The sequence below is a fragment of the Carettochelys insculpta genome, chromosome 12, assembly GCF_033958435.1.
Source record: "Carettochelys insculpta isolate YL-2023 chromosome 12, ASM3395843v1, whole genome shotgun sequence".
NCBI classification, from domain to species: domain Eukaryota; kingdom Metazoa; phylum Chordata; order Testudines; family Carettochelyidae; genus Carettochelys; species Carettochelys insculpta.
In genome coordinates this window covers 13629902-13656035 of record NC_134148.1, presented here as the reverse complement: position 1 = coordinate 13656035, position 26134 = coordinate 13629902, and the positions used below count along the sequence as shown (strand labels likewise).

The following is a 26134-nucleotide window of genomic DNA, read 5'->3' as shown; positions in this document are numbered from 1 at the left end:
TTCAGTCACCAACTTTGGTCCAATTCTTCAGAGTCTGTCACTGCCTTTCTCACCGCCTCCTGCATACCACACACTCAATCATTCAGATATCTTCCACTGCATTAACATCTGATGCCTCTACCCTTCACAGTCTTTGCTCCCTTCAGCTTCATGTTCCCTACTCAGCCCTTTGTACCCTTCTCTCACTCTCCAATGTCCTTGTTTTCAGCCTTGACTTTCTCCCAGTTTTGTTTCCTTCATTCCAGCAACCAGAGCTGTGCACCCTTTTGAGGAAAATCTGATGATTCCCCCTATTTTAAACTGGTTCCCTGAATATCGTTACTTCTTAAAACATTTTTGCCCTGTCAACCCCCAACTACTCATATTTCAGCTCTTTCAACACTGCTGATAATGAAGTCCGATGGACCCATCTCTGAGTGATGCCAAAGTAGATAGAAATACTCAATAATGACTCTGGTTTCCTTCTGAAAGATCCCCAAAATAGAACATATTTCCCTTTTATCATTAATAATAATTTGAAATAAGTTAGGTGTATGAAAATGGGATCTTTGCCTCTTAAGTGCTCCTCTTACATTTGCAGTTTCAAAATGATTGCCATGGCAGCTTACCATCTCATAATGCAATTGTAGGTCTTCTTTTTAAATTTAATTGGTGAATATGCTTGGAAATAGCATCTTCTCTTTCTTCAGAATTCACCAGCTTGGACTGCTAATAGGCTTGACACTAAATAACATCTTGTCCCATGTCAAAGAAAAAACAATGGAAGAATTCAGGTGTCTGTCAGATCTACACCCTATCACTTTGACAGTGTTTGTCGTCACCAAAGCTAACATTTAGCAGGCAGAAAGGTAAAATTTAAAATGTGAAAAAGAAAAGAAAACCAACACAAATGTTATTTAATTCAACAGGACAGCTTGGGAGCCTGATTCCCATTTACACCACTCTGTCAGCATAAGGTGACTTTAAAGAAGGTGTAAATTATGATTACTTACCCTGGGATGGCCTTTTACATTGCTTTGGTGTAAATGGGACTCAAGCTGCATGTTTTTAAGCAAAGCGTGGTTTTTAAATGCATTAGTATAGCCATATAAAGTGTGAAAAAAACTCTAGAGCTACTGTACAAGTACTTCCCCATCTGACCTCAGGGAAACAGAAAAGGAAAATGATTCTCATTTTCAATAACTTTCAGAATCCAAGCAACTGAGCTTAACTGGGGCTTTAGTAGAGTTACAACGTTTAGCTGGATTTCTTGATCTCAAAGAGCACACATGGATCCCAAGTCCCTGATACTGATGCATTTGCAATAAGACAGGCATTACACATTTCATCAGGACAGGAAAAAAAACTATTTCTAATAACCTCTCACATTGCCTTTCTACTAGCACTGAAGAGACTATTTCTTTCCTCGCCATCAATGGGCAGCGTGTTGCTTGGCTATTGGGTATCCCCCAATGCCCCAAGTAAGGACTAACGAGTTGGAGATTTAGATGTAAATTTAAAAGGCGTTTGTTTCCCACAATGGTGACACTGCTCCCACACAAATGGAGATATGATTAAAAGAACAATGAGAAGTCCTGTGGCACCTTATAAACTAACAGATTTTTGGAGCATAAGCTTTTGTGGGCAAAGACCCACTTCATCAGATGCATGTAGTGATGAGTCCAGAGGCAGGTCTAAATATACAGGCTTATGAAAAGAAGGTGGCACCAATTAAGAGGAAGACCAGAGTTGACAAAGTCAACTCAGGACGTAGCCCACTTCCAGCAGCTTGCAAATGAACTGTAGTGCTGCAGTTTCTTTTTAGTGTTTCTTTTGAACTTTTTTTTGTTGCAGGATGGCTACTTTTAAATGTGTAATTGAGCATCCAGGGAGATTGACATGTTCTACTACAGGTTTTTACACGTTACTGTTTCCGATATCTGATGTGTGTCCATTTATTCTTTTATGTAGAGACTGTCCAGTGTGGCCAATGTACATGGAAGAGGGGCACTGCTGGCACATAATGGCATACATTTCATTAGAAGATGTGCAAGTGCATGAGCCCCTGATGGTGTGGTTGATGTGGTTAGGAAAGGGAGCTTATAAAGGCTTTATCAATGCAATGTTGTGGTAGCCATCTTGGTCCCAGAGTATGAGGGATACCAGAGGAGTAATTTAATATATGTTATTAGACCAGCTGACAAAAGCATTAGTCTCTTTCACTAACTGAAGTGGTCCAGTACAAGATATTACTTCACCCACTTGTGTCTCTTATAAAATTAAGATAGAAAATTAAAATAAAACTAGGAAAAAACCCTGCTGTCACTGGGTTCAAGAAAACCACTGTCACACTCAGTTCTCAAATCCTTCCTGCTTCCAGTAAGCTCTCCCTGCAATCTTCCTCCTTCAGTCTCTCTTGGGTCTCCACAGAAAAAGTTCCATTTTTGAAAAGTCTCTAGTCTTTTTATCCCCAGCAGGCCTCACCACAAAGAATGCTACAAAAGTAACTATCATGATGCCCAACATTTTCCAGCCTGCTTTGCTGTGGGCTTAAGGATGACAGGTGGACCATCTCTTCAGTGCTTGCATACCAGAGAAAGAGGCCAAGTTCCTATTTCAGAAACTCCTGTGGTCCTCAATAGTGGGGACAGAAGGTTGAGCATCTACCCTAGCAGCATGCGATTTCCATTAAGCCAATTTCTGCCCACCACAATGTCTCAGAAGCTGATGTGGATCATTCACTGAATCTTTTGGGAAAAATAAAAAGACTATAATCTAGTTTCTCAAGGGATTCACTCTCTACCCTTCTGTTGCTTTCACTTGCAGTTTGCATGTGACTTGCTTCTTGAAGCCAATGGGGATGCAGAACTCTTTGATAAAAATAACAAGCCTAGAAATCACGTGACATTGATGTGCACAAGAGAAATGCTGTGTACTGGAGACCGCTTTACAAGTGTAGGGCCCTGATCCTGCTCTAGCTCTGCATTCACAGGTGTGCCCTTAATACATCATTGCTTCTGAGACGAAATACTTATAAAATACTTCTGGATTGTCTATGAAACTGAGAAACTGGAAAAGTTAGAGAAAATTTGCCTCTCTGTGCAGCAAAGGAGCAAATGCATATTTTTCAGAAGCTCCCAGTCCCAGCAGTTTCTCAAAGGAAAACGTCCACAGCTCTTAGCTGCAGTACAAAGTTGTCTGTTAATGAAATCAAGTCAGAGTAGAACCCCTAGAGATGTTGCTAACCAGGCCACCTAATAACTTAAGAGATTTAAGTTTGTTTTATTCACCGTTTACTTTTTTAAAAGGTCTCAAATATGAGGCTTGTGCTAACAACAACAAAACCACCTTTTTGCTTTACTATGTCTTCCAGTAAAAACAAAAATAGTCGACCAGAGAGAAGATTAATTTTACACCTGCTCTTTGCTTCAGTGTACAACTTCAGCTTCTTCAACTGAAGAGATGACTAACCTAAAACAGATGTTTGCAAGAATTTGTTAAAAAATAGAAAAGCTTATAGATGCCTGGTATAACTACACAAAAAGCTTACTTTAGACCATAGCTCCAATCCCATGAGTTTCTGAAAGAAAGGAGACAGAAGTACCAACTAGACTGAAAAATTTCAGTAACTTGGTATATAGGGTTTCAATTTTATGTCATAATTAGAGGAAAATGTTCCTCAGAGGTTGCAAAACGCAGTATTCAATTCATTATGAACCCCTCAACAGCATCTGACCTTAGAGAATCTAGTACTGAGAGACGATCTATCAGGAAAATAGCATTTTGGGTAATTTCATTTTAGGTGAGGCCTGAGAAAGCCATCAATTTTACACAGATGTTTAATAATAACCCAACTTCAAAAGCACTAGTGTTTAAGAGTGGACCATCATTCTTTCTAACACTACACATTTACAGCAAGCATTCTTAGAGTCTGCTAATGAAATCAAGGCTAATGTCTGTTTGCAAAGATACTGAATGAATGACTTAAAAAGATTAATCACCTGCCACTTTATTTAAGGCAGATGCTCGGCTTTCATAATCTCATTTAAAATATGAAGCCAAGTATGTAATTTAACCTACCTAATAATGCTAAAAGAGACAGAAGATGTTTGCTTATACTCACTGCAATTAGGTGTTAAAGGTAATTTAATTGAATAAAATAGCTGAAGAATCAAATACTAAGAGAACTCTAGTTGCTTACGAATCTGGGCCCCGATGTTGTAATCTGATCTTTATGGGCAGACCCTCACAAAACACAAAGTCCCATTAATCTGTGTGGATCTGCTTAGCCATCAGGTCCAACTGCATGGACGTAGCTGCCAAATGAAACCTAGCTGGGTCTCCTTTTAAGAAAATGGAGTTAAACAGCCAAGTGCATATGCACACAAGTCTCCAGCCTATGGTGACAGTTTCACAAGTGCCTAAAGGAGCACAAAGGTATTTTTAAAGAAATCCCAGTGAGCATCTCCTCTCTCTCTCTCTTCGGGTTTCATGGAATTACCTGTCTGGGTTGAATGTGTGCTTTACCGCTTAAGATTATTTCACCGGGAACTCTGAAGCCAATAGGCTCTTACCAGTCAAATATGAACAGATGCCACCCTTTCCCTTTGACCACAAAAGGTAACTGGACATTTGTGCAAACATTCTTTTTCCAGCAGAAGGTAAAGGTACTGCTTGTATGACAAAGGCAGCTGTTTGTGGGTCCAAAAGTGAAGCCCACTTGGGTAATGGACTGAGTCTTTAAATCAAGATTGGATATCTTTCTACAGGTATATTTAATATGGCTCATAGGCTCTAGTTCAATTAGAATTTATAGCTTTTATCCAGGAATTCCTGGGAGAAATTATATGGCCCGGGCTAAATAGCAGACCAGACTGGATGATCCTTTCTGATTTTAAAATCTAATGAACCACACTGTGACTGTCTAAATCAAGAAAATGACATTACATTTCAGTCAATGAAAAAAGAAAATAAAGTCTACTCCCTTAATAATATATCCCATAGCAGTTAGAAATAACATCTAATGTGCCTCCCCCAACCACTAATGCAGAATTATTCCCTACAGTACACTTTCTAGTCTTTGCCCAATTTAGTTTTAAATGTCTCCAGAAAAGAATTGGGAAAAAAAAATTGAACTCCTTTTTTCTACTGTCTCACCGTTACTCACATGAGAAAGTAAACAATCTGACTAACTAGCATGGATTCCATTAGGTACAATAAGTAATTCTGGGTATTTTAAGTTGCACATTTAGGTTCATAATATTAAGAATATTGTAACTGGATGGCAAGCAAATAAGTTTGGTGCATAAGTCATTTCTCTGAGCTAAGATGATTTTCATCCAGAGCAGGAATTATAGTCAAATTTACAAAACAATAGCACTATTTTCTCATAGGGTATTTAAACAGAATACAAACCTAAAAGAAAAAAATCCTCAAGTTTCGCTGCTCTTCAAACCTTTACATGAAACAGGATTAAAGAGCATTTCCCATTTAGAAATAAAATCTTCCTGTAGACATTAACATTTAGAGTGTGTGCCCTCCAAACAGATTTTTCTTGCACATTAAAAACAAAAAAGAAAAAAAACTGAACATTTTTAAAACGTGAAAAAGAGTTGCCATTATTTTAATATCTGAAGGACACAAACATTTATCTTGCTGCTTTGTGTCTTCAGAATCCCTGAACAAATTTCATTTAAAACTATTCTCAGTATTTGCTATTGTTTAATTAAATTATAGAAACATCATTCAGAGCAATCCACTTTGGTTGGGTATGGATATTGAATTTAATCTATAAATCATTATAGGAGCCTGAATCCTGTCAAATTCAACAGAACTGAAGGAGAAGAAGAAAGAGTTACGATTTAGAACAGAGGGCGACAAAAGACAGAGGAAATTACCCTACCCGGCTCTTCTCTTACATTCAGTCTCCTCCTCCATTCCAGACTCTGGGGTTATCATATTCTCCCTTGTTCTCACACACATATCCAACACAGCTATCAGATAGGAATACGCTTCAAGAATTAAGCTTCAACAGACATCCCCATCACAACTGGTATAAAAAGCACATTTTTAAAGTATTAAAACTTCAGCATAATTTCACTCTCAATACTCAAAATTATCAAACACCTATCAAACCACATATAATACACACCAAAAACAGCATTTAATGACAAAAAAAAGATACATTCTTATCATTGTACATCTGCCATCATACACCTGAATAAAAATATTTTGCAATTTATGAATTGAGTTTCCCTCTGTAAAAAAAGATGTTGATATATTTATTACCAGTGGTAATGTTTCAACTCTACTAAAAATGTTCTGCTCACTTCTGGCTTCCTTAAAAACAAAAGTAATGAACCAGAAGTGAAGCAGGGAAGCAGATTACCAGCAGTCAGACTAACGTGAACATACACTGGCTGTTTCTACACGTCGCTTTCTCCAAAAGTGGCGTGCAATTAATGGCCCAAAGTATGCTAATGAGGCATGGATGCAAATTCCCAGTGCCTCATTAGCATAAGATCACACAATTTGGAGTCCGGAAGAAGCTCTTTCGGACTCCAAAACAGCGTGTAGAAGCGCGGCCCCCTGGGGGATCTTCTGGAAGAGAAGAAGGGGCCTCCAGAAGGAGGACTTCCTTCCGGAAGATCCCCCAGGGGGCCACGCTTCTACACGCTGTTTTGGAGTCTGGAAGACAGTCTTCCGGACTCAAAACATGTGACCTTATGCTAATGAGGCATTGGGAATTTACATCCGCACCTCATTAGCGCATTTCGGGCCGTTTATTAGCATGCCACTTTCTGAAAGTGGCATGTGTAGAAACGGCCACTATGAAGGCTAAATACAATAATTTTTACCACTTTTTCTACACCACACCATGCCAACCTTACTTCTGCACTGCTGCTGCTGATAGTGTTACTTTCAGAACTGGACACCTGGCCAGGAACCAGTAGTTTCTGCTCTGCAGCTGTTTAGCTCTGAAGCCAGTGCAGAAACCAGGCCCACCGACGGGTGGAGGTGGGGAGGAGGCAGAGCAAAGGGGACAGTTGCTCCAAGCCCCAGTAATTCAAAGGGTCCTTAGGACTTGCAGTGGCCAGAGCCCCAGACCCCTCTGAACCACTGCCAGAGTGCTGAAGCACTGTGCCAGGTGCTCCCCGTGGCTCCGTGGGCAGCAGGTAGGGGGATGGAAAAGTACAAACCATGGTCTGGGTAGTACTGAGGGTTTGCTGCCCCGTCCCTCTTCTGTCACCTGAGGCCCCACCTCTTCCGCAGGCACAGAGCTGGGGCCTCCCCCCACACCTTGGTTCGGGGTCTGCAGTGGCTGTCAGCCCTGCTGGCAGAAATAAAGGTGTCAGTATCACAACCCCTTCAATATCCTTGAGTCCCTTTTGTGTCAGGACCTCCAGTCTGAGAAACACAGTTTACTTTTGCCTTATAGTACAGGTTGAATCTCTCTTGTCCAGCACCCTCACTGCCTGACTGGTGCCAAACAAGAGAATCTGCCAGACCACGGGAGGTCAATATTGTCTAGCTCATTACCAAACACTTGTAAGAGCCCAGTAAAGAGTCAAAGACAGTTAGGGTAAATTAGAGCTAAATAACAACACAGAACACTGGGAGCCAGTACTGGTGGCTGTAAACAAACTTTATGGGACGACAGGAAACTTGGCCACACTTGTACTAAGTGGTCATCCAGCTAACTAAAATCATGCTGGAGTATGGATGTTGCCAGATGAGAGAGTTCCAGATTAGAGAGGTTCAACCTATATAGGGTAAAAGTACACAAAAGACCATAAGGGAGATCAGATTTCCTAGTCTGTGACACATGTTTATAGGGCTCTTCCTGTAGCAGACAGAAAGTTTAAATCAACAGTTAAAGCCGTGGAGAACAGAAAGGAATCAATCCAGTTTGACTTGGGAGGCTGGCATAATCTTTTTAGGGCCAATTCCAACAACTCCAGACCCACTGGAAAACCTTTCAGTTTGGCACCCATACGGCCCAAAAGTCACTCCATCTTACCTCAGACAGCTCTGCCAAACTAGAAAGAAAACAGTATCCTCAATTAATATGTCAGGAACCAAACACATGTCTTTCCCCAACCCCATGGGTTTCATGAATCTCCACAACTCTCTTCTGAATCAGCTTGTTCACCAAATCAGGTGAACTGGCACTGAGTAATATACATCTCACTTGCCGTCAGTCCTACTTGATGGAATCCTAGTAAGATGGGGAAGCCCTCCAGTTGCAGGTTGGGCCGTCTTATAGAAGCAGCCCTAGCTACAGCCAATGTAGCTTAGGTTCTAGAGCTGGACTTATTCTGCTTACTCTCTTTTCTACCACTAACCTGGAGGCAGACCTTGCACAAGTCACGTTATCTCCCCATGCCACAATTTCCCCATGTGCAAAAGGGGGATAGCAATACTGACCTTCTTGGTAAAGTGCTTCCAGGTGTGCTGATGAAAAGTAGTATATAATAAGCTATATATTATCATCATGGTCATCAGCTCATCATTCCTCCATCAATTCAGCTGGGTCCCCAGGAATTCCTAACAGAGACGTAAAAGAGTTGGAAATATCTCAGTGCTACAGTTTTTAAGAATCACCACACACCTATCATCTTGTTCTTAGGTGAATGCGTTTAGGGTTGGGACAGTGCTTGTTGTACAGTAAAGAAAGACAGGGGCTGTCTGCTCACCCCTTCAGCAACAGCCAAGCATTTCTGCTTTTCAAAATGGGACTCCAGGGCTTGAGTTTCATACACCAAATCTGTCTCCAGTTGACTCTCACCTCCGTAAATAATTTGTTTTCACTAAAATCTCTTCAAAATACTGATAAATTTTCTTTTCTAGAAAAAAGTTTGTAACTGTTTGATTAGAAAAGGGACTGCTTCCACTAACTAGATCTTCACTGCATTAGGTTACCAGGTGTCTGGGGCCAAATTCTTTCCTGAAAACTCAATGACATCTGCTAGACTGCACAATTGTAACTAAGAAGAGAATTTGGACCATTGGATCTATTTATTCCAGATGCCACAATTCTAAGGAGATTAGATCCATACAGAACACAGAAATGGATTAGGGTGTTCATGTGTGACTACTAGTATCTAGAAATATGAACATGCAAGATGTATGTATGAGGTATATTTTAATAAGATGTATTTCCAGTAATAGTTGCTGGTTTGAAAAACTGACACCTGAACAACTTCTATCCTACCACAAAAGCCTCTTTTCATATTTCTCATGCAATGTATGCTGTGACCTAATTTAACAGTGCAAAACTTGAAGAAAAAGAAAGGAGACCTAGTAAATGCAAATATGGGTATTAATCAATCATTACATTCCAACTGCACTGACAAGTGTGGAACCAATGGAGACAGAGACATCACAACCCTCTGGCAGAACTGTGCATCAATAATTTTACTAAATAGCCAACAGGAGTCTTTAGAAACAGTCTTTCAAAAAAACAAAGAATGAAGCGAGTTGTCTGGGAAACTGCTCTTAGGATCTAAGGGTTTTTGTTTGTTTGTTTTTGCATCAAAAGGGTTTTTGAAAAATATATTTCTAACATAATAAACAACCATTGGCCATTCCAGGAAAAGGGCGGTTGCCTAGCATTTAGGCTACAGAATACAGGAGCTCAAACTCCTGTCATAGATTAATTGCATGACTTACCTTCTTTTTGTCCGGCTCTCCATTTGTAAGGTATGGACAATATAAAACACATCCCTACCACAAAATGACATCATGAGGACTAAATATCTGCACTGAGGGATTTGAATAAGTATTACCATATTCCTCATCTCATTCTTTGTTACTTAAATCTGAGTGACAGGAAAGGTCACACTTACCAAAAACATCTGTAATAATATTGCAGATGAGTTTTGTTTCAGTTCATTTACCTTCTTAACAAGAACAAACCCTATTCATACTATTATACTAAAAGAGAAAAGGGAGGTTACATACAGGGTGTGTCTATACTTGCATTCCTCTTTTGAAAGAGGTATGCAAATGGGGTAAATCGAAAATGTAAATGAGGTATAAATTTGCATATTCTGTACCTCATTTGCATATTCTAATTTCAAAAGAGCTTCTTTTGAAAGAAGAATGCCAATGTAGACGCTGCTCTTTCGAGAGTAAACCCATCTTTGAAAGAATTCTCCTTCCCTTTATTTAATGGGAAGAAGGATTCTTTTGAAGGTGGGGTTTACTTTCGAAAGAGTAGCATCTACACTGGCTTTCTTCTTTCAAAAGAAGCTCTTTCAAAATAAGAATATGCAAATGAGATACCAAATATGCCAATTTATACCTCATTTGCATACCTCTTTCGAAAGAGGAAGGCAAGTGCAGACACACCCACAGTGTTTATTATTTCAAAAGATAAAATTATGAGTACTGTCCATTCACCCATTGCATTTTACTTGGGATGACAATACAAACAGAAGAAAAAACATAAGTTACCATAATGAGAATTTTGCTCACTGAAGCACTGTTCTTCTAGTATGAAGGATTTCATTGCATCAGGTAGATCAACTACAAATAATCTCCTCTTAGTGCCATGAAAGAAAAGGGGCTAGGGATTGGGAAAAAACTACTCGTTCCCTCCTTTAAACTGCAGTGCTTTTCCATAACCATCACCAACTAAAATGCAATTGAATTAAGCAAAGTCCACATTTTTTGTTCCAGAAAAGCATGCTAAGTACATTGACAGTGCCACCCCACATTCAGCTCACATCATTTGAAATGAGGAGAAGAAAAGCCTTTTTAGGAGATCTCTCTTACACGAAGTGTTTATAAAAAAAATAGGGCATGATTAAATCTGCTGTTTTCAAAAGGCAAAGTTTTTTGTACTCCATACTTGGAAAGGGCAAAAGAGTGAACCAGGCTCAATGATCTGTCATTCACTACTTTAGAATTTTTGTTTCAAAGCCTGCAACCGTAACCTCAATAAAAGTGCTGTTTATGAGCCAAATCATCTCCTGTATGAGCACATCCCACAAAAGGGTCAGCAAACATCAGACATTTCCTGATCATTTCAATGGAAGGCAAGGGTAGTTTCTGGCCTGCAGAATGAACCGGGGAAGTCCTTGAGACCTACCAGACACCCAGTGCCAAAGATGCACTCTACCATCCATCTTACTTACTCTCCGGTCCCTTGGCAGAAGATCTTTCAAGAAGCAACAAGGATGTACTTGTGTAACATGATGGCGACAGAAACTAGTCCTCCTTTGCTTGAGCAACACTAAATTGTTTCTTAGATTCTGTTGGTAACAGAAAGTAACAAACAGGAGCCCTCTTTAAGCATAGCGTGAAGAACTAATGGCTCAGAGGGATAGCCATCTTACTCTGTATCAGCAAAAACAACAAGGAGCCCTGCAGCACCTTAGAGACTAACCAACTTATTAGGGCATAAGCTTTCATGGATAAAACCCACTTCATCTTTCCATCTGATGAAGTGGGTTTTTACTCACAAAAGCTCATGCCCTAATAAAACCATCAGTCTCCACAGCCATGTCTACATTACACCTATCTTTCAAAAGATGCTCTTCCAGAAGACCTTCTTTTGAAAGAGCACGTCCACGCACAAAAAAGCAGATCGAAAGTTCCATCTGCTCTTTTCATAGAGCTCATCCACACTGCCCCTGCTCTTTCTAAAGAGCAGGACAGGGATCAAAAAAATCCATTGCCATAGGGACTGCTTTTTTGAAAAAAATAAATAAGGGCCTGCGGAGCATCTACACATGCTTTTTCCAAAAGAAGCTTTCAAAAGTTAGTGCTCTTCCTAAGCTGGGAGCAGAAGAAGGCTTCTGGAAGAAGAGCCAAGTTCTTTTGATTTCACATCAAAAGAGTGTATTGTGCATGGATGCACAGTGTGTTCTTTCGAAAAAGGGATGGATTTTCTGAAAGAACTTGCTAGTGTATATGTGGCATAAGGTGCAACATGAAGAATCAAGTTTAGATACTCTCTGTGAAGTCTCTTTTTGGAAAACTTAATGCATCCCCTAAAGGAAAATAAAACATGAAATTTGAGTGCAGGTATACCATGAATTGCTTTAAGGCTTGCAAACACTGGCAAATGTGTCACACAAAGACACTTCCATTTTAGGAAAAGAGATGTGGACTCTCTGGACTGAAAAAAAAAATTGCTATTTTTAATTTAAATACTAAATTATGCATCTATCTGTAGAGATCAAGCACCAGAAACCAAAAAAAAATTAAGAAGTTCCTATTTCCTGCTCCCTTAAGGAGGGAGCACTTTCGCTCACCCTTAATTTAAATAAACTTTCTTGTTCCAATGAACAAATGAGAAAGAGAATGAAAGCAAGAAAAATATAGTGATTGTTTCTAAAAATCTTTACCTCTTAAAGGGCACAGAGACTTGATCAAGTAAAATAAAAAGAATTTGTTATAATCAACTTCAATCCATCATCATATGATTTGTGCTGTTATGCATGAAAATGCTTTTCTCCTGATTGTAGAAGATAATGATTTATGTTTTCAAGTTGAGGTCCATAGTGCGGTGGCATTATATTGTATGTGAGGAACAGCATAACTCTGCAGCATCAACTGCTTTTAACACTGATGGAGAGGAGTCAAGTTGAGGATATTTAAAGTGGATTCACATTCTTCAGGATTTGTGGTGTACGTACGTGTTTGCTTATCTGCTGAGCTGCCAAAAATATGACCATGCAAAAGTTATATGCTCGTTTCAGTGAGTGCCAGGGAACAAGGGCCTACTGAGCGCACCAAGACAGCTTGCTTGAAAGGAGATCCTCCTGAATAATAATCAAAGAAGGAGTTTGTGACTCATGCTTAGTCACAAACAAGGCCAAATTTAGTCAAATCTGGGAGCCATTACGGAGGTATTTTATTAGGTCTCTCAGCTGCAAGTTCTAGAATTCCATGTGCAGCTGATCATCCCATCTGCCCTTTATTCTTCCCTAGTTGGAAAGGTTCTCCTGCAAGTGGGTGGAAGAGTGAGAATAGATGTCAGGCTCTGGGTTTCAGGTGGCCAGCCCTTATGGTTGGAATTGTGGTCAAAGCCAGACGTAGGGCTGGGTAGAGCTCTGACACTGGGATCTGGGGCAGAACTGGGTTCAATCTGTGGACAAGCCAACTCAGGATTGTAGCCAGGGTCAGGAAGCAGGCTGAAGGTCAAAGCCAGGCTGGAATCACCCCAAGCGCCTGAGGGATGAGGACGGCGCGGCAGAGCTGGAGCAATTCAGAGTAGGGCACAGACCAAAGCTGAAGCAGGCTGGAACAAGGCTGAGGAACAGCTGGAGGCAGGAACAAAACCAGATCCAGAACAAGCTGAAAGTCTTGGGAATCTGTGGCAATGCAAGGTGACAGGAGGGTTCCTGAGCGAGTGGTTCTATTGCATGAACTTGAAGCTTTGGGGATGGGAATCAATGAAATAGCCATGCTGGGGGTGGGGTTCCCTCACCCAAGCCCTGCTCAGCGACAGACTGCGCCATACCCGAATCTCTGCACCTATTGAGTTTCTGGGGGAAATGGGCAGCTTCTATAGGCTCTACACACTGCCTACAGGGAGGAACCATGGAACCCAAGTGAGCTAGGGTACGACAAATGGAAACAAAATCAAAAACCTGGAATGGGAATGAGGCTCAGAATCAAAACAGGGAGGGCCTGAGGGGGACACTGAGCATAGACCCCAGGGAGTCCACTCTACTCCTCAAAAGCATCCACGAGGCCAGTGGATGCAGCTCAGAGGAACTCTGCCCAGAGATGCGACTTCAGGAAGGAGAGGAAATAGGCTCCCCCCAAATCCTCCTCCCGGAAGGGTGGAGGAGGTCTGCAGCTTTGTGGGGCCACTGATGAGGTGTGCACAGAGCAGGAAGTGCAAGGAGAACTGCTGCCCAAAGCTTGCGGAACAAGAAGAATCTGTTATGTAGCGTGTTCGAGGTAGACGTGCACCAGGATCTCCCTCACACCACAGAATGGGCAAGTGTCAAGGAGAAGGGTGACCCATGCCTGTGGTTGTGGATTTGCCTCACAAAGGGCCTCCTTTACAAAACCAGTCAGCATGTTCCTGGAGGGATTTAAGGGGATAGCGAATGGAGACTGCCTGTTAAACAGCAGGAAATGGAAACCTGTGGTGCGTCCCTGGTCAGAAGCACAACAGCCCTTATTACACAGCACAGCACAGCACAGCACAGCACAGCACAGCTGTCGTCGCTTTTAGTCAGTCTAACATTTCCCTATGCCTCTTCTCTGCATTACTCTTACCTGCCCACATGCTACAAAAAAAAAAAAAAGAAAATGCACAACACAGAATAAAGGAAACGTGACCTTTATTGCAGCTCTCTGTTATGCAGTCAGAGCGCCCTTTCAGATTTTGATAGGGGGTGACAGAGTGAGAGCAGGGGGGGAGCACACTGAGGACAGTAGCTTCAGGAGTGTTACTGAGCATTCCTAGTATAAGCCAAACAACAAATGGTTGGGGGGAGGGGGAAGAATTGACCATATCTGCCCCTCCCTTCCACACGTACACATATCACTTCCTTCCAGGCACTACTTGAAAACTTTAGAGCAGCGGTGTCCAAAAGCAAGACATTGCCACATGCCCCGCCGCCCAGCACCCCACCCCCCACTGCCAGGCATCCTAAGACTAACCCCTACCCCCCCCCGCCGCACCCCGCAGACTCACCAGAGCCACTACCCAGCCCCAAGCCTCACAGCCCAAAGAGCCACACCGCCGGAGCCACCCAGCCCCAAGCTGCACAGCTCTCAGAGCCACGTGGTGCAGTGCCTGAGCCCCCACGCCAGCCACGCGGCACCGAACGAGCCACTGTCCCACCGTGCAGCACCCAAGTTCCCGAGCCACCTCTGCATGATGCCAGAGAAGCCGCCATGTGAGCCCCTGAGCCACCGCACCGCTGCTCCTCTGCCACCACACCAGCCCCAAGCCACAGTCACCACAATAGATTTCCCCGTTTGCCACATGTGGTGAACAGGGAGCGTACCGGACACCACTGCATTAGGGTTTTTTTGGGGAAATAACAATTGACCGACAGAAGCACTGTATCTAATTCCTATGTAAAAGAAATAAAATTAAACACTCAGCCCAAACAGCTCTAAACATGAACACAGTCTGACATCTTGTTACAAATCACTTAAGGGACACTGGTTAGCCTTACGATGTTAAATATTTATTCTTTCTTTGTTACCAACTCAGGTGGGGGACCGTGGGAGGGAAGTGATAAATGCTGTCAGGTCTCCTGGGCTCTGTCTCAGCTCTGGAAGGTGGATATTGCCTAGTGGGTTACAGCAGAGGGCTCTATATAAAAACATCAGAATGGCCATACTGGGTCAGACTAAATAGTTCATCAAGCCCAGTATCCCATCTTCCAACCCAGGCCAATGCCAGGCACTTCAGAAGAAACGAACCAAGGAGGGAATCGTCAAAGGATTCATCTCCTGTTTCCCAGTCCCACTTTCTGGCAAACAGAAGCTAGGGACACCACCCCTGGTCATTCTGACTAGCAGCCCTTAATGGATTTATCCACCTTGAACTTATTTTGTTCTTATTGGAATCCTGGTACAGCTTGGCCTTTACACCCTCCTGGGCAAAGGGCTCCACAGGTAGAAAGTGAAGGAATAATTTCTTTTGCCATTTTTAAATCTGCTAACCACAGATTTCATTGGGTGACCCTCTTGTATCAGGTTAGTAAAATTTCCTTATTCAACTTCTCCACACCATTCATGATTTTCTAGACCATCTAACATACTCCCATTCCCACTTTTTAGTCATTTCTTTTCCCTTTAACTCTTTGCACTCAGCTTTGGGCTTAATAACAGAGAGAAAACCGTCCCAGTCTATATACTATCAAAACAAAAAAGCAGTAAAAGTAGCACTTGAAAGACTAACAAGATAATTTATTAGGTGAGCTTTCATGGGACAGACCCACTTGTTCAGACCATAGCCATACCAGAACAGACTTTGGGCTTAACTTTTTAATATCTATTAGATAATATCTATTAGAAAGATAGCCGTGTTAGTCTGTATCTTCAAGAACAACAAGAAGTCCTGTGGCACCTTATAGGTTAACAGATATTTTTGGAGCATAAGCTTTCATGGTCAAAGACCTGCTTCATCAAATGCATGGGGGGGTGGTTCCAGAGGGGTCTTTAAAGAGTGCAGTCCCAGTAAAAGGGAGGTCTTGTCAGTTCTGGCCATCCCTTTTACTGGGACCCCACTCTTTAAATACCCCTCTGGAACCTCCTCTGTCCCCACTCATGCATCTGATGAAGCAGGTCTTTGCCCACAAAAGCTTATGCTCCAAAATATCTGCTAGTCTATAAGGTGCCACAGGACTTCTTGTTGTTCTCTTTGTAATATCTGCAATTTTTGTCAGCTCAGTGCTTACCCACTTTCCCAGGTCATTTATGAATAAGCTGAACAGCAGTGGTCCAAATGCAGACCCCTCTAGCACTCCAATATTCTTTTTTCTTATCTTTTGAGCACAGTACCTGGCAACTGTTTCCATAATCCTCTAATGATACTTCAGTTACCTGCATGATTAAGATAAGAGGTTAGTCATCTTAATCACTCTGTTTAGAAACAAACTCCCTGCCCCAAAGGCAAATTTGGGAGCAGCACAAGCTCTGTTATAGTGAAGAGCTCCCTCTGCAGCCAGGGCATGCACTTTAAGCAGACCTCACGTATGAAACCCAAGGGTTCAAACTTTAGGAGAGGCTACAGGCCCTGTAAATGGTCTTCCATGAAGACCTCCCTCATGGAAAAAAGAGACATGAAATACTGTAATTGAACAAGCTGCATGAACTAGACCATCATTGGTTTTCCTCCTCTTCACAGTGATGTAGCTGGACCACCATTGTGGGACACTGGATTTACCATGGGAGGATGGATTTGGGACATTAATGCCTGGACAAAACACAGCCTAATTCTTCAGTTTGTTCTGTCCCACTCTCTGTCACGGCATAATGCTCTTGCTTCCTGAAGTATTCTACCAAAAAAGGAACCAAAAAAAACAAACGACACAATCCTTTCAGAGGGATGAGTGAAACCCGGAAGGTTTGCACAGTAGATTTGGTGAAAACAGCATGATCTATTCAGCAAGGCCTTGGAATCTAATGTCTGGATGAGCCGCTAACCAGCTGCAGATTTTGGGTAAGTTAACAGCAGGTTAGCAGCTCACCCAAGATAGAACTTCTCTGTGCCTCTGTTTCTCCTCCCACTGTCTTATTCATTTAGACCCCACACTCGTCAGGGCAGGGGCTGTCTCTCATTATGTGTTTGCACAGCACTTGGGATCCCTGATTTCAGTCAGGACCAGCAAGTGCTACTTTAATACAAATAACGTGGTATGCTCTTGTATATGACGCTTGTTTGACCCCCATGCTTAGCAGATGTTTTAGTGGGATTAATATGTGTTAAATTATCACCTGGGATAACAGGCCCAGGGGTATCCCCCGACTTCATTCCAAGAGATTTAAATGGAGTATTCAGGGGAAGATTGGGTTTTCTAGTCAGAGATTACGAAGGCCAAAAAAAACATTTCTGATCATCTGTCTTGACCACATCCAATAATTTCTGCACCAAACTTACAGCTTCTTGGTGAGCTACCTTTTCTTTTTGCAAGGCATCTTGGAGCGACTTAAAGATCTAAGGATTGATAACCTTCACAGTTAAAAGTTTATACCATTTCTAGCCTGAATGTGTCTAGTTTCAGCTTCCAGTCATTGGTCTTTGCTATGCCTTATTTTACTAACAGAAATCTCTCTCTCGTAGGTATTTGAAAGTTAATCTGTTCCCACACACTCCACTCCCCTAATAACTGCTTTAGAGATTGTAGACAACAATCCAAAGAAGGGAAGAACAAAGGGCTATATATTTATTTACAAGTCTAAAAAATAGTGGGAGGGAAAAATATCTACAGGAATAGAGAAAGGAACCAGACTTCCTAAACAATGAGCAAAAAGAACAATGGCTTTAAAATTAACAAAATACAGGAAAAACAGGAGTTATAATTAGGAAAAAACATTACATTTCCATAACTAAGATTTCTATGCTACTAGATGTTCCTATTAAAGCTGCACAAAACAGATCCCAAAAATTAAAAATTTAATCTTGCAGATTGTGCAATTTCCTCCTCTCTTTTATGATCAGTTGATTTCCACCAGGCTCTTTCATTGGCTGCCAGTACTTACTTACTCCCACAGCCTACATGTGCCATGACATGAAACTGTTGAATCCTATTTCTTTGCATTCAGAAGATAGAATATTCTACCATTAGCTCCTGCTACATAATCCTTAACCCACCTTTATCCCAGGCAAATTACAGCCTCCAACTGGACTTATCAGTTGACAATCTCAACAGATGGATTGTGTATCAGCATCCCTGGGCCCCTCTACAAAGATGTTCAGCCTAAATGCTCCTCTGCACCTGGCAGAGTTAACTCTGATAATATTCATTTTCCTACCATACCACCAAAGTTTAGGGAAGGATAAAGTAAGATTCTTGGACCTCTTTTGTTTTATCCACAGTTTTATCTTCTTTTTAACCCAACTGTCCTAGTTAAATTTCTCTTTGGACTCCAACATTGTTTCTGCAAAAAGTCCTCTGTTGTTTCTATTGGATACATCATTCTACACCGTCAGCCCTAAAATATTATACTATATTGCCCTTGCAATACAGCTTCAGCTTTCTATCTCTGAGCAGGGGCACATGAATATGATTGTATATTCTAAATAACAGCACAGAATATGGAGAGCCAGGACAGGTGGCTGGAACCAAACTTTATGGGACCACCAGAAAGTTAGCCAGATGTCCACTCATCATGAATATGGCCAACTAAAATCACACTGGGATACAGATGTTGCCAGATCAGAGAGGTTCAAACTGTAGTTATTAATGTACCAAAGTTTAAGTTTTTGAGGAACCCCTTTTTCTTTTTGCTGCGTTGGCAAACTAAAGGTGTAAAAAAAAAAAGAAAAAGTAGAAGCAGACACGCTGCACGTTGTTGCTCAGGTGGGAGACCAGTATCAGAGGGGTAGCTGAGTTAGTCTGTATCTTCAAAAACAACAAGAAATCCTGTGGTCCTGCTGATCCTGGGCCACATCCTCCGTGACTGAACAGACCTTGTCATTTCTGGCCCTCCCCTTGACTGAGACTCCCTCCTTAAACCCTCCTCTGAAACCCCCCAACTCATGCATCTGACAAGGTGGATCTTTGCCTTCAAAAGCTTATGCTCCAAAATAACTGTTAGTCTATAAGGTGTCACAGGACTTCTTGCTGTTTTTGAAGATACAGACTAAACACGGCTACCTCTCTGATACCTGTATGTGCTATGATCCTAAGAGCATCACAGCAATATAGGGCTGGAAGGAACCTTGAGAGGTTAACAAGCACAGCCCCCTTGTACAGAGGTAGGACCCAGTGACCCTTGACTACTCTGACAGGCGCTTGCCAAGTCTCTAATGATGGAGACTCTAACTAACTTATTCAATATTTAACTACCCTTACGGTTTGAAAGCTTTTCCTAATATCCAGAGTAAGTCTCCCTTCCTGCAGATTAAACTGATGACTCTCATTATATAGTGTCATGAACATGGACTACAATTGATCCCACTCTTCTTGGCAACTATCGTGAAATATGTTGAAGGGCAGTTATCAGTTAAACATGACTAGTGGGTTTTTTAAACCTTTTCTCATAAGCGAGGTTTTCTAAACCTTTCATCATTTTTGTTCCTCTCCCTAACTGAACTCTCTCCACTTTAGCTAAGTCCTTCCCAATTGTAGCCCTCAGCACTGGACACTGTTCTCAGGTTGAGGCCTCACACTCCTCTACTCAGCAGTATTATGTTTCCTGTTAATATACCCCAGAATGATGTTAGCTTTTTTGCAACTGCAACATGTGAGCCAGACAAACCCCAGATCCATTTCAGCAGTATTAGCTCCTAGTTGGTTCTTTCCCCATTTTGTAATTGTGCATTTGATACTTTCCTTAACTGAAGTCCTTTGTAGTTTCTTTTTTTCAATTTAAACTTGCTGATTTTAGAGCCAATTCTCCAATGTGTAAAGGACATTTGAATTCTAACCCTGTTCTCCAAACTTCTTACAATTCTTCCCAGCTTGATGTCATGTTGCTGACTTTATAAGCACGCTCTCCACTCCTTTATTTAAAGGGTAACAAAGAGAAAGCCGTGCTAGTCTATTACTATCAAAACAAAAAAGCAGTCAAGTAGCACCTTAAAGACTAACAAAATAATTTATTAGGTGAGCTTTCATGGGACAGACCCACTACTCTGTCTTAAATATTGAGTCTGTTCTGGTATGACTATGGTCTGAAGAAGTGGGTCTGTCCCACAAAAGCTCACCTAATAAATTATTTTGTTAGTCTTTAAAGTGCTACTTGACTGCTTCCCCCTCCTCTTTATTTAAGTCATTAATGAAAATCTTGATTAGTACCAGATCAAAACTGACCCCTGGAGGAACTCACTACATAAGCCCTGCCAAACTGACAGACAATGAACAATTGATAATTATCAAGTACAACCTTTCAGTTGTGTACCCATCTTGCAGTAACTCCACCTAGACCACTTTGTATAAGAAAGTCTCATAGATAATTTGTCAGACACCTTACTAAAAATCAACCTATATCACAAACAGGAAAGGAGGAGCACAGCACAGGCTGAGAAGCTGCAAAATACAAAGATGGATGCAAAAACCGGCTACTTTAAATGGAAAAGTAGTAGCTGTAGTTCATCCTCTATAGAGACAGAAAAATTGTTGTATCATATTCAAAATATCAAAATTATGCCCATGGACCAAAGACAGAACAACTCCAAATACTCTGATTTTGTCTGATTTCATCAATTTTAAAACCGACAATGTGAAATACTCTGACTCTATTCAAAATTATTAGTAGCTCTGCCCATTCAAAAAAAAAAAACCTAACAATCTTGATGTGGCAGTATTTAAACAGTCTTTCATCAAGCAAGTTCTTGCATTTTGTAACTGAAGCAATCGGTGTTATATTTAAAAAAAAACAAACACTGCCAACCATAATACTTGCCAGTTTATTTATGGGTACCGTAGAACATCAATAATTAATGATTTTAGGAAATCTATTTAAACTGAAATATAAATATAAGCGATTTAAAACTAAGAGGAAGCAACATCACTATACATAAAACAATAAACTAAAAACAGAGGCAAGTGTATAGACAAATTTATTAAGCAGACAACTGAATCCAATAGGTCTGGGGCCACATACATCACACTTAAAAAGATACAATTCCAAAACTCAAGTTAAACTAATAAAATGCTTAATTTTGTCAGTCTTAGTACTGTATGAATTACTGTCTCGATTCATCGCACTACAGTAAACTCTCATATCCAGCATTCTGTTATCCAGAACACTCAAATAACCAGAATTTTAACCATTAGTAAATTTTAGTTATGTTTTCCATAAGAACAGTATAGTGAAAGTAAATACAAATAAATACAGCATAAGTTGACGGTGTACAATACTACTGTTGTTGGTAAATAAAGCACTACGCATAAATTTTTGTTTGTTCTTAATATCTAATCTCGTTTTTCGTTAGTGTTATGCATTGCTAGCTATACTTCTCTATTTTCCATAATTTTTTGAATAGCTGGCAACCTCCTTGTCCTGGGGCTGCCGAATATAGAACAGCTTACTGTATATCCAGGTTAAAGGCTCAAGATAACCAATAAAATGTTCTCATAATTAACCGGTGTTTTTTTTTTGCGCCACTATTTGCCAGTACTGAGTACTGGCACCTCGGCAATCCCAACCACGGGATTGGCTGTAATAAGGGGGCAGGGAGGCTGCTGAGTACCAGCACCTCTTTTTTTTTTAAAAAAAGGCAAAAAGTCGCTGTCATTAACAGTAACAAAGCTGAGATACTTCATACGAAACAGAAAAAATTGCTGAGTTAAGAAGCGAGAGCCAGGGGGACTATTCCTTATTCCGCTGAAGACGATAACAGTGCTGCTAGGTCAAACAGGATACTTCTTAGAACTCTGGTGTCCTCAATTCAGAACCAATGTTGATAATATAGATTTCAAAGATGTGCCATAAGAACAATTAAAGGAGTAGAAAACATGCATATATAGTGAAGGACTCAAGAAGCGCTTGATCTAGTTAGCTTAAAGAGAAAGCAAAGAGCTGAACTGATCAAACTCTGTAAGTACCTACAAAGGGAACAAATATTTAATAAAAGCCCTTCAGCCTAGCAGACAAAGGTATAACACGATCTAATTGTCCAATTTGTCTAGCTTCTGATTTCAGACTGGAAATAAAGGTGCAAAATTTTACCAGTGAGATTGGAACAATTTGCCAAGCATTGTAGTGGATTTTCCATCACTGACATGTTTTAAATCAAGACTGAGTGTTTTTCTAAAGAAAATTGCTCCAAGAATTATTTGGGGGGAAATTCTGTAGTCTGTGTTACACAGGCAGTCAGACTAGATTATTACAATGGTACCTTCTGGCCTTGGAATCTATACATTTCTTGGCAAGGACTACTCTTGCAGAGATTTGCACTGAATCCTATGACAGGGAAAATGGTGCAAACACACACTATTCCACCATGAAAGAAACAAACTCAGAACATAATCTGTGAACTGTACTGAAAAATGCATTTTCAAGCTACTTTAAATAATCTAAAGCCGTCAGCTGTAGTATTTGAGAATTATTTTGTTCACATCAAAATTTGTTGTAAAATGCAGATGGCTAACAAAGACCTTGATATAAAAATAAGTCAAAATGATCCACAAATATATTACTCGCATACCTTTTCTCAGACTCAGAAGTCTGAGTTTAAAATATTTAGCATGGTAATAAAATAATCCTAAATAACATGGTATTTAAAAGAACAAAACCATTGAAAACAGCTAAATGTATAACCTAATCATCTGTTTATTGCACACAAACACTCATGAGACTTAACCCCACCCCAAAAAAATGAATTGCCTGGTAATATCAATGATATGATAATACTGCAGCCAAGGACTGCTGCTGAAGGCTCCTGGTACGACAGGCACATAATGCACATGGTACTTACTGATTCAAAAAGAGAGCACTGAAAGGAGAGTCAGAAGGTAAAGGAACAGTATATGGACATATAACAATTCATTTTCTTCAAGTATTTTAAAATCCATCAGAAGTGCTTATCAAATATAATTTTGCTATAAAAACAACAGAAAACAGACAGGGAACAAAAATGTTTCTGTATTCACTCCCTGACTATTTAACCAATTTCCCATTTTGACTTTCTTGGTTAACATTTGGGGAAGTTTGGAGTACCACAAATAAATACGAGTGACTGCAACAATCACAATTATTTCCACCAACAAATGTTTTCTATTAACAAAGCATAGGCTAACTGTTCTGCCCAAAAAACCCAAACATGACTATTGAAGAAGTAGAAAATCATTTTGTCATCTTGCCATTTTCTTCCTCTACGGCATTTACTTTGAGCAATACACTGTGGACAGAGTTTGTATTCTTAGCTCTTTCATTAGTGTTGAGGCTCAGAGTAAGGCCTACTTAAGCCTTGCTTAAACTGGTTGAATTTGACCCCAACTGAAAATAGGGGATCAGATGTTTAGGTGAGATTACTTAACAAAGCCTCATTGAGGTCGAGAGCGTGACACTGTTTATCTCATCCAACATGTCTGTATAATTTAGCCCTACATAATGGAACAGATTTCTTTGCACAAATTTCTGTGCTAAAGTGGTGCATGCTTAAAGGAAAATTAAACTACATTTAAACACAAAGACCATACCAGCTAAAACATATCCTATTCCCCCCACCCCAACCTGCAGATATCTGAACAGCTTGGCATTTCCTTAACTAAAAGCATAAAATGCAATTTCAATTTAATATATTTTATATATCCAAGAACATTTTATGAACTCCACATCAAAAGGACTCTGTCAATCATATTGAATAGTAACTGAGAGATAGCTGTGTTAGTCTGTATTCTAAGAAAACAAAAAAGCAGCCATGTAGCACTTTAAAGACTAACAAAGTAACATATTAGGTGATATGAGCTATCGTAGGACAGACCCAGTTCTGCAGATCATCTACTAAACTATTTTGTTAGTCTTTAAAGTGCTACATGACTGCTGCTTTGTTCTGTCAATCATAGTAATATCTGAAGTCTAAATGGAAGTGAGTCTTCTACTTCTCTTTCTCATCCTTCTTTCCTATCCTCAATTCGATCTTTGTGTCCTTCATTAAAAGTAGTGCAGGCTGTCCAAAACCAGAAGTTTTCTTGTTTCCCATTGCCACTATAGAGGTAATTATTTCTAAGGATACCAGAAGATATAGGACTTCACCACCAAAGAAGTATTTCTAGATGAAACCAAGAATTAGGCTTTCCCTCTATCCAAATAAAAAGGGACAATCAACACAGAAAGGAGCCAAGTTCCTGAGAGGGCAATACAGTCAAAACTAGCAAAAATACAGTGAGAGTTATCAAGTTTCTAAAACAAATTGACACTTTTTTTCACCTACACAAGCATACACCAAAGAACCCTATCCAGATAGCAAGTGATGTAATGCTACACTGCACATTAGCAAAAATGGAGATAAGCAATTTAACAAGAAAGATTAAAATATATCAAATTCTTTATGAGCAAATTGACAAAAATGTTGACTGGTTTTAAAAATATCACTTACACTTTAACTCTGACCTATGTACAGACAACATGGGTTCACTAAAATTGTGTGTTGTGGACTAACACTTGGTGCCACCTCACATCGTAAGTGTTCTGATTTATATAATAATACTGAGAACTAGCGCAACAACAGTTAGTACAGTGGATGTACCTGAAAAATTTCCTTCCTACCAGCGGATATTAAGTTTCTTGAGTGAGTGGGCGCACAGTTTTGTAGACACAGCTCTGCAGACAGAAATCTGAACCCACTGAAGAGGCAAACTGTGGTCATTAGTCATACCAGCATGCCTCAGACTGACCAGGAGGCCTATTGGTTGAAAGCCCATTCTATCCCTAGCCTCTCTTCTGCTAAGATTGCCAACATGCATACTAAACAGTGCCGGTTAGGGTGGTGTTTTGGTGTCAGGGATGTGGGTCCAGTTGGCACTTTAGTGTGACCTTCACCGCTCATTTCACATGTCCAACCAAATGACAGTGGCTCAGTGCAGACTACCATCCATGGCAGAATTTGTACTGCTGAACTAAAGATGACTGCACCAATAGCCCAGCTCCCACCAGCCATCTTCCTCAAATACAGATACTGTTATCAATTATAGCCTATTTCTTATGTCCTCACATGACACCCCACAAGTGCCATCATTTTATAAACATATCGCACTGCTGCACAGCTGATCGGGAATCTTGTAAACCACTTACAACTAAATGCAGAACCATGGAAAAGTAAAGCTCAGGAAAATGGTATTTCAATTCACATCATTAAATTCTCTGCACTGCCAATTTATTGTGTCCCTCATTTGGGGTTCCACATCTCATCCCCCATTAGGGATTTCCCAAGCTGAAATGTCACGTAATAAAACATGTCTTAGAAGGAGATAGGTAATGATGAACCATGGGGTAATGTTTTGAGCCATACCCTGCACTCAGATACGTAAGCTCTACTGTGACTTATGCCAGTAAGAGCTGCTCTGAGCACTGAATTTGGCTCTCACTTTTATTTTAAAGAAATAATCTGATCAATTCCCATCAGAAGTAGAAAATAGGGCCCCAGACAATCAGGTTTGTACCTCAAGAATGAGAAGAGTTACAAATGCCCACTCCCCACCACAATATGTTAGAATAACTAGTGGTTTTTTGAGCCAGTATTTGTTGGTACTGAATACCGGCACCTTGGCAGCCCCAGTCACAGGATTGGCTGGAAGAGGACAGGGAACTGACCGAGTACCTCTTTTTTTTTTTTCTTCTCTCCAAAAAAAAAAAAAAAAAAAAAAAAAAAAAAAAAGGACTGATAACTGATTATAAATAATAACAATAGTTTTAATTTCTAGAGCTCCATCTTTCCAATGATCTCAGAGCACTCCACTAATGTTAGATTTACACCACATCAACCTTTTTTCAGATTCAATATCAACTATTTGAGCTGATTTTGTGTTAGGTTGTTTTTTTTTAAAAAAAATATACT

General features: G+C 40.4%; 1 protein-coding gene across 6 annotated transcripts in view; it reads right to left on the bottom strand.

The window, feature by feature from the left end:
- The window catches only part of OTUD7A (OTU deubiquitinase 7A), a 298239-nt gene that overhangs the window by 270667 nt on the left and 1438 nt on the right, over positions 1–26134 (bottom strand). For 3 of the 6 annotated variants that reach the window (XM_075006994.1, XM_075006993.1, XM_075006995.1), the window contains exon 2: positions 8407–8526. The exons of 1 other annotated variant lie outside the window; for it this stretch is intronic. The gene's annotated coding sequence lies outside the window, so the exon portion shown is untranslated. Of the gene's footprint in view, positions 1–5881; positions 6029–8406; positions 8527–8675; positions 8699–26134 lie in introns of those variants that run through there. 2 more of the 6 variants (XM_075006997.1, XM_075006996.1) reach the window with 2 other exon arrangements.